This window comes from Pollicipes pollicipes, unplaced genomic scaffold (assembly GCF_011947565.3).
Source record: "Pollicipes pollicipes isolate AB1234 unplaced genomic scaffold, Ppol_2.1 Scaffold_4219;HRSCAF=4965_pilon_pilon_pilon, whole genome shotgun sequence".
Classification (NCBI taxonomy): Eukaryota; Metazoa; Arthropoda; class Thecostraca; order Pollicipedomorpha; family Pollicipedidae; genus Pollicipes; species Pollicipes pollicipes.
Window position 1 is genome coordinate 6,079,228 of NW_023596448.1, and position 9,576 is coordinate 6,088,803.

The 9,576-nt window shown below is 52.5% G+C and overlaps 1 pseudogene; it reads right to left on the reverse strand.

The window, feature by feature from the left end:
• LOC119095719 (myosin heavy chain, muscle-like) overlaps positions 1–8,915 on the reverse strand; it is an 18,562-nt pseudogene extending 9,647 nt beyond the window's left edge.
• Between the last annotated feature and the right edge of the window lie 661 nt (positions 8,916–9,576).

Below are 9,576 nucleotides of genomic sequence, written 5' to 3' on the forward strand. Positions count from 1 at the left end.
ATATGTGACTGCCACTTGTCGATCGCGAGTTTACTTCCCCACCCCGTTAGCTCAGAGACGGCCGCCTGCTCCTGCACCGAAAGCTGCACCTGAACGTAGTCAACCTCACAACCTCAGCGTAAGCTCTTTCGCGCGCTCTCTACTGAAGCACCGAGCGCCGAGCGCTCAGGCATAGTAGCTCTGCTGACGCGGCTGCAAGCGCTGCGATGGCCTTACTGCTTCACCGTCAGCCTCTGCCTGCTCCTCGCGTCCGCGCTGTTTGAACGTGAGCGTGCTCATGTGCATGACGGATGCCACTGTGCCGTATATGAGCAGCTTCTCTTCCGGCTCGAAGCCGAGAATGTCGAACGCTTCCTGCGGGTGGAGGCGGCGGCGGGTCATTGCTGGCACATACCGTCGTGCCGTCCGCCTCGGCCTGCTCCTCGCGACCCTTCTGCTTGAACTTCATGCCGCCCAGCTGCATGACGGCTGCCACGATGCTGTAAATGTTGTCCTTCTCGTCCTGCGTGAAGTTCAGCACGTCGAACGCCGTCTGTAAGGGCGGTCGCAGGCGGCCAGGTCAGCACGGCTCGTGAGATCGTTGGTGGGGCAGTGGCGACGGCGAAAGCGAGGCCACGACTCAGGGTGCAGTGCTGCTTGGTTAACGGCTAGCGATCATGTCCAACTCACTGGCTGCTTGTGAGAACACGTTTTGCAGCATTATGAGTAGTGCCAAGGCGTTTGAGGGCTGTTAAATAGAACGCAAAGACAGCTGCGCTTTATGCTATGGTACACCGAAAGCAGCACGATGAGGACATCGAACGTCTAATAGCGGTCGAGACTGCTGGCTCCCCAGAAGAAGAGTGCCATTGGCTGCGCAACTACTGTCATATAGAATCAGCTAAACATTTCAAGTACGTACCTGAAGTCTGAAAAGAAGACACAGTTAGCACACAATTCAAGTCAACTTAAAAGTCTAGCCCAACATATCATGAAAAATAAAGCATATCTGCAAGAGCAGCGGAAATTGCATTTTGTACTGCGTTCAAAAAGCACACTACGTGCTGTATGTCCAGCCATCAAACGCAGCTCATAGGCAGTATTGGACTGCTACCTCCAATGCAAAGTTCTCACAAGCCGGACAATGTGCTTCATGATCGATCAGGAACTCTGAAGGCAGCTCACCAATTGTCCGAGTGATGCTAGCGGTCCAATACGTCCGTGTAGGGCAATTGTCCGCGTGATGCTAGCGGTCCGATACGTCCGTGTAGGCAATTGTCCGAGTTGATGCTAGCGGTCCGATACGTCCGTGTAGGGCAATTGTCCGAGTGATGCTAGCGGTCCGATACGTCCGTGTAGGCAATTGTCCGAGTGATGCTAGCGGTCCGATACGTCCTGTAGGGCAATTGTCCGAGTGATGCTAGCGGTCCAATCGTCCGTGTAGGGCAACTGTCGCGAGTGATGCTAGCGGTCCAATACGTCCGTGTAGGGCAAGTGATGACGGTCCGGCGTCAGGACTCATGCTCCTCATCTGTCGCGTGGTCGTCATGCCAAAACCCATGCCTTCGTACGCTAAAGGAACTGATTGCATGACTCTCGTCCGTACACACGCTAGGCTCTGATCGGGACTCACGTCCGTTGCACGTCAGGACGTTTACGTCAAGACCCACGTCCGCTGCACGTCAGGACGTTGTGACGTCAGGACTCACGTCCGTTGCACGTCAGGACGTTTGACGTCAGGACCCACGTCCGTTGCGCGTCAGGACGTGTGACGTCGGACTCACGTCCGTTGCGCGTCAGGACGTTGTGACGTCGACCCACGTCCGTCGCATGTCGGGGTATCGTGACGTCACTCCTTACCCATGACGTACGTCAGGGTACCGTGACGTCAGCACTTACGTCCGTCATCTCCATCTCCTCGCGGTCATCGATGCTCTCCACAGTGGTCTTGCCGTTGGAGACATAGTGGTAGTCGTAGATGTCGCGCGACAGCAGCAGGCGGTCTGGGGAGCATAGGAGACTCAGTGGCTGCAAACGACGAGTGCTTCAGTCGCAGCGTGACAGTCTGATGGTCGTAGCGAGTTTAAAGTCAGGCTGATTGCTCCATTATCATTTCCTGATTTTTCACGTCAGGATGAGATGTGGAGGTTGTCAAATGCACGACCACAATGAGGACTGGTGTGCCGGTGCGTGAAAGAATCAATTATCAACCAAACTCTCTTTCTGGCAATTATTCTTTCTACGGCAAACGCGTCATTTTGCGCCGCTAGCATTAGTTTGTAGGTTGCCAACCAATGTCCAATGAAAACGAAGGCGCCCACATTTCCCTCTCACGGACATCCTTGACGACACCGTTACGTGCTTCCCCAAAGCAACTAAGATGCAACCTGAACCGCATCAATCGTTCAGAGTCGTCCGAGCCTGACGCGAGTACACCAGCTAGAAGCGCCACGCAGTCCAAAGTTCTCACCGAGCAGGCCGTCAATGGCGTTGGACATGATCTGGTAGAAGATGTGGTAGGAGCGCTCCAGCGGGCCCTGCGAGATGACGCGAGCCTTCTCCAGCAGGTAGGTCTCGATGTCGGCGCCGGCCAGCTTGCCCAGCGGGCCGAAGTGGATGCGGATGAACTTACCCTAAAGAGCAGCGCCAGCACAGTCTCAGAGAGGGCTGAACGGTCAACGCCGAGGTCACCAAATCACGCAGCATGCTGACAGCCTTTGGAAACCCAGGTTTGCCTGAACAACGGCAAGGTTTACATGAAATGGTGCTGCGTCGCTCCGGAAAAGAACGACAGAGGCTTCTGATAGGTACTGCGCGGTTTCAGTCGTACCTCCCCGTGCACCACCCCTTCTTGCTCATACCAGTAGCGGCGAGTCTAAAGAAATGGTTCTGTATCGCATGTGCGCAACACGTCCTCATTCAGATTCACTCACCAATTCGTGCACGTGAAGCAACGGTGCAGCAGCTGATTGCAGTTCTGCAGAGGATAGCGGCATGGCATGCCATGACACTCAAGGTAATGGCATGCCATACCACGACATTCAGGGTATCAGGTTGTCATGACATGGTACTCAGGGTGGCAGAATGCCATGACATGATACTCAGGGGTGGCAGGATGTCATGACATGACACTCAGGGTGGCAGAATGCCATGACATGATACTCAGAGTGTCAGGATGTCATGATATGGCACTCAGGGTGGCGGGATGTCATGACATGACACTCAGGGTGTCGGGATGTCATGACATGATGCTCAGGGTGACGGCATGGCCACTCACGAAGCGGGAGCTGTTGTCGTTACGCGTCGTCTTAGCGTTGCCGAACGCCTCCAGCACCGGGTTGGTCTGGATGACCTGGTTCCTCCAGGTTGCCCTGCGGCCGGCGAACGGTGAAGTCATGAGTTGGTAAAGACCCAGTGGCCGGCCGTTCTGACTCCCTGCCGTCCGCTTGACTCTATATTACCTTTTATAAGCACTGATGCGCCATGTGTATTCTCTCCATCCCTCCCTTGTGCCAACTACGTAGAGACGGCAGCGGAACCGGACTCAGCATCAGCCGTTCGCCAGGCTCAGAAGCTATCTCTTCTGCATACGCAGCCGCTCACCTTCGATGGCTCCTGGGTCTTTTTCTTGCCGGTGGCGCCGACGTTGGCGAAGTAAGTGATGACCTTCTTGGTGTTCTTCCGTTTTTCCCGCACCCGACTCACCGCTGTGGGTCACGGGTCAGCCGTGGTCAAGACGGAGCGAACATCGTGAGAGCCAGCGCGGTAGCGTGCCCTAGCGTTTGAATCAGAGAAACTGAGATGTCCAGGACCATGGCGACAAGGCCGTGGTCGCAACCAACTGACACTCATTCTGTAAGAAATATTTTGGAGGCGTTAACTCGATCTGAGGATTGTAAGTGGTTCTCTAACCCTTTGTTTTGCGTGAAGTAGCTTGGCTTTATCATGCCGAGATATTATGGCGCAATCGCTCTACATGATTTTACTCTGAGGCCATCAGTGCCGTATCTGAGTATAAGAACAGGTGCAAATGTTACTAGTGCTGCGTTTCGCGCATCAGTTGCACACTGTTTTCAAATGATATGTTTCATGCAGTACCCCAAGTTCTGCTTGATGCTAAGGTGCTATTCCCTTTGTTAAGGAACGCAACGCATGTTGTCACGCCCTTTTATGGAACCCAGCGGTTACGTTGGTCATGTGAGCGCTCAGGGGCCATGGCGCAACCAAGATTCCGAACCCGGGTCCCCATTTGGAGTCCGACGCGCCATTGGTCGCACCATTGGGCCACTTCGTCCCTGTGCCATTAGCATGCTTCACCTTTGTCTGCACTATTGGAACCAAACCACCGTTAGTGTGAAACCGAGATCATTTCATGTGTTTCCGTTGCCAGCATTGTCTTGTGAGATGACATAGGGATGGCGTTACTTAACGTAATCAGGATGGACTGATTTACTCCATCTGAAAGGGGAGAAATATTTGGTTATGGTCAAGCAGTCACGACGCAAAATCAGACCTCTTGATGCACGATAAGCCCCCAAAACCATTAAAATGTTGCAAACTGTGGCGTCGAGCAGTATGTTGTCTTGGGAATCAAGTGTCTTTCGTTGGGATTATGGATAGATTGAAATGTTCAAAGTGTGCTGGTAACCGCAAGTGACAAGTCTGTTATGAAAATAACCCATTCATGGCGAACAAATACAACAGCGCAAAATGTGTTTATAACTTCTCCTTTAATACTTTCACCCAGAAGTCTCTCAAACCACGTTTAGGGGCTTAGAAAGACATGACAGACGACCAACCCAGCATCTCAAAATAACCTTGTGTAGGACATTTACTGACTTTGCGGCAGAAAAAAGGCTCCTACCGGACATAACTGTTTACAAACCGGTTGAGCTAGGCGGCTTGTCAGTGACTCTTTTATCGAGACCACCTTGGTGCTTCCAGCGGGCTGCGTCGAACGGCCAGACACGGCACGAGAGCTCTACTATCGAGTCACTCTGGCACCTCCAGCGACGCCGCCGGCCGTGCCGCTGCCGCTGTAGCGCCAAATACGGCGTCCACCTGGCACGGCCGGCAGAAGCTCCAGCCAGCCGGGAGGCCTCCAGCCGGTCTATATCGGTCCCGGGAGGTCTGAAGCCGACCCAGCCCGCCTGCAGCCGGCCCGGCGGCGATGAAGGCACGGCCGCGGCGGCACCACTCATTGCAGAGAGTTTTGGACAGGATTTGAGCCCAGGGCAGCGGGAACAGTTGGTCGGCTGGAGGCGGGCAGGTGGATTCGTGGCAGCTGACCTCGCACCAACCAAATGCTCGTGATGCAACTCGTGTTTGCGGTTCCTTTTCACGGCAAACCAGGCCCCTTTTCCGCTCCATTCTTATCATGGCTCGGTGGCAATTGCCAGAATTATGCGTGGCTTTCTAAAAGCACTGCGTGATAAGCTCGAAGCGGCGACCTGAGTTACCTTATGACATGACGGGTCTACGTCATGAGCTCTGCTCTAGGGCTGTGGAGACAGGTTGAAACGAAATTAGCTGGCTAAACAGAGGTCGGCGATTTTATCCACTGTGCCCAATGTTTACGATGCTAGTTCTACATGAGTCTGCAATGCATTCCCATCGCAGTTAACTGGCAAACGAGAAGAGAATCTGGACCATGAGCCATCTGTTTTGCTGATATAGCTGTTGAGATCTCATCGTCAAACAGAGTTTTCCTCGATTTGATTAGCCTTCGTCACTTCCTGGGAGTCCACGCCTTAATCACGTTGCACACATGGTATCTGTGATCGAGTACAACGTCGGGACTGTTCGAAAACAAAGAAAGAGACGAGGAAGTGAGCCCCAAATATCGAGAGGTTACCCACCCAGTTCCTCTCATACCACACCGAGCTTATCTACGATACAGGATCACGAAACCGATCGCAGTTTAGTGCAAACATCCCACCGACGTCATATATCTTCTTCCGGCACATCGTACGAGAGCAATGCGCCACCCTTGCACAACCCTCCCCGCCCGCCCGCGGAGAAAGTCGGTCACCACGTGATGTGTAGCCTGGAGGTCTGCCGGCGCGCAGGGCACCGTCACTCACTGGCCATCATGTCGTTGTAGGCTCCGTCAGCCAGAGCGAAAATGTGCGGCGGCACCTCATTGCGCCTCTTGCCCTTGTAGATGTTGATCGCACGCAAGGTGTTGTAGATCGGGGAAACGCTTGTACGGGTTGATGGCGACGCAGAATAGGCCCGGTACGTCTGTATGGTTCACAGGTCAAAGGTCACGGGTCAAAGGTCGCGTGGAAAGAGGTCGCAATCAGCGTTGCGACACGCTAAAAGCGAGGTAGGCTTAAAGACAGAGAGCCTGGTGCAAAGCCAAGAAATGTCTAGGCACAGATGACGTCACGTAGGAATACGACAGGCGAGCCTGCATGTGCGTAACATATATCACGAGTTTACAAAAGAACAACCGACCTCGTATTACCGATCCCAGCAATGAGTCGTTTTTTAGCGCCAAATCCGTCTGGTACCGCCGCGTGGGATCTTCCCAAGCCTTACGCGTGAAGGCGTCGCCGTCGTCGTGTTCACTCACGAGATGAGCTTGTTGTAGTAGCGGCTGCTTGAGGTTGTGCAGAACGGAGGCGTCGTTGAGGTAGGTCAAGTTGGACATGTCCTCGCACTTCTCGAACTTGGGAGGGTTCACCTGCTGCAGCAAGTCCTTCTTGATCTCCTTCTCCTGTAAACGGCGGAAGTGGGTAGTGTAAAAGGCTGCTGGGGTGGACCCAATGTGCTCACTGGATCGATTGAGGTATTTAAATGCATGAAAACATGTTCGAAACTCTCTGAAATCGGCATCCGAGGGTCAGATTGTGAGAGCCGCATTTAATTAAGTTCGCATGCGTAACATAACCCAAAACAGTCACGTGAGACAGAAGTGCGTAAATGCGGACACAAATATTGCTGCACTTGGTACGTCCCGCAGCGTCAATAAGAGGCAAAGTAAGACAAGTGCCTGGATCCCAAAGTCCACAAGTTGGATCCTGTGATGACAAGATTCAGCTCTTGTGCGCTAAGGTCCCATTTTTGAATCTAAACACGCACCTGCTTGGAGAACTTTGATTAAGCTCGCAATCGAGTGTCCACGTCAATGACACGCAACGCTCAGCCAACAGATATCACAGACTTGGTAACGTCACAAACAATGGTGCGACTCTTCGGTACTGACCTCGAAGTTGGGCATCTGGACCTTGACTTTGTCACCAGTGGTCGATAAGATTTTGCCGAGGACGAAGCCATCCTTCTCGTCGGGAAACCAACAGGCCGTCTTGGCGTCGTACGTCTTGGTTCCATCCAGTCTCTTCTGCTCCAGCGAGACGAACCTGGCGCACAGAGACGATGTCAGATGGCGAGTCTGAGGCAAGGCGACGCGGTCAGTTGGAAAAACCTGGCGCGCAGATATACAGTCGATTGGCGAGCCTGGTGCAGTCAATGGGCAAACCTGGCGCACGGAACACAGCCGGCCGGCGAACCTGACGCATGGAAACGAGGATAGCTGGTTGAGAGCATGGGGCTAATTCGCAGGACCACAGTCGTGACGCCCCTTCACCTATTTTTACGTGGTGCTAATGGTGATGAATGTGGTATACGTTAGTCCTTTTGAAGCCAGCGCTTAGTCGGCTAGTACCTAATGTAACTGCGCTGCATTTCGCCGTCATCTTATTTCAAAATGCGATACACATTGTTATCTGTTGTCGGGAGGAAACCCATCGCTTGTCGTCGGGTCCATAAAAAAGCAGATCAGCCTAATTCTGGAAGTGTTTTTTTTTTTCGTCGGCAGCACCAATTCTTCACACGTGCATCGGTCCCATGTGACAGATCATAAAGCACCGCAAACGTTACATGACAAATATGTGTATGATGATGAAACAAATGCCCCTGCGTTGAAAAAATTCCCGGCTGCTTTGACAGTCCGGATCCCAAGCCATGACATTCGGCCCTGCCTATCCTATGCCTTGCACATCTGAGATATAGTATTGTAAATGATCCTTGTCTTAAGGGCTTCATTTGCAAGGACCTGGTCCTGTCTTATTCAACGCTGTCGTTGGCAAAGTCATAACGTGCTTAGCTCGCGAGATAGTAGGAAGTGTCTATTAAGTGCTCATTTGACATCTATGGCCAGAATTAACTCATTCTAAAACTCGTATTTACCATTGTTCAGTCAAATTTAGTTGACGCAGTTTCACAATAGTTTTCTACTGCCGCTCTCTTTGTGACGCCAGCTTCCTCAATTTTCCAGATCTGTTTCCAGATCTCTCTTAGCCCCATTAGCGCGGAGGTGAAAAAACCGTCGGACACGGAGCGTATAAGCGCATAACTAGTCTTCTCCACAGAATGCCAAGCATGCCACCAAAGCTACTTATCACCGCATGATTGGCACGACAATGTCATCAGCAATGACGACTTTTCGACAAGAAGGCATTCTGGCGCCAAACCCGAACCACAGCAGTCAAACAGACATACACGCAGGACCGTCAGACCCTCAGAAGCACAGCAGTTCAACAGACATACACGCAGGGATCGTCAGACCCTCACTTCACACCATCCACCCCAGCCTCCCCCACCACCCACCAGTCCACCCCCAACCGCCCCACCGGCCACCCATCCACCCCAGCCTCCCACCGGCCACCCATCCACCCATCCCATCCCCACTCCACGACATTATGGCAGAGGGGTATATAATGCTTCCAACAATTTTCAGATTCTCTAAGACTTTGAAATGTTATATGCACAGTACATGTTCCAAAATCCAGTACCCACAGGCACAACGCCGAAACACGCGCGTGCGTCGTTCTGGGTTCGTCTCCGAACTCCGGTAGGTGGCGAACACTCACAGGAAGGGTTCTGGGTCCGGCTCCTCGTCCGGCTTGTATTTCTTCTCGATGACCATGGTGCCTGTTTCTGGGGTCTGCGGAGCGGACCAGAAGGGACGGAGCCGCGCTACGACTCGGTGACGTGGCTGCGGTGACTGTTGGAGTCCTCTGTCGAAGGAGCGTTGGTCAGCATCCGCTCACTGTACCGTGTGGTCTCATAATTGCAGGAGCGCGGAATCATCGGTTGCACCTCAGCGGACACAGTGCTGCGAGAACTAAGTGTCTCTGTAATGCGGCTTGAGTGTACTTTATAATTTTAAAGAGCTGTTGCGGCAGCAAACTGCACTGATCAACAGCGCTACGCTGATCATATTTTGGAATTGATATATATATATATATATATATATATACTATATACATGATATATATATCTCTCGTCTATCTTCGTCTCGGGCTCTCTATCTCTCTCTTCTCCCTATCTCTCTCTCTCTCTCTCTCTCTCTCTCTACGCTCCTCTCTGTATAGTGTTGCAGACTAACCCGCTGTTGCAACAGCTAAACTCAGGCCACTTTCAGAAAATACGCGTGTTGGTACTGCATTTGTCGCTAATAATCAGGCTTTGAGCTTATCGTGTAGAACTGATGCCGCACTCTGTAACGTGCAGCAAAAGGCTCTGTTCTCAGCACATCTCCTTGCATGTCACCGCACCGCAGACATCATCGACCGCATGGAGCGGTTTGCT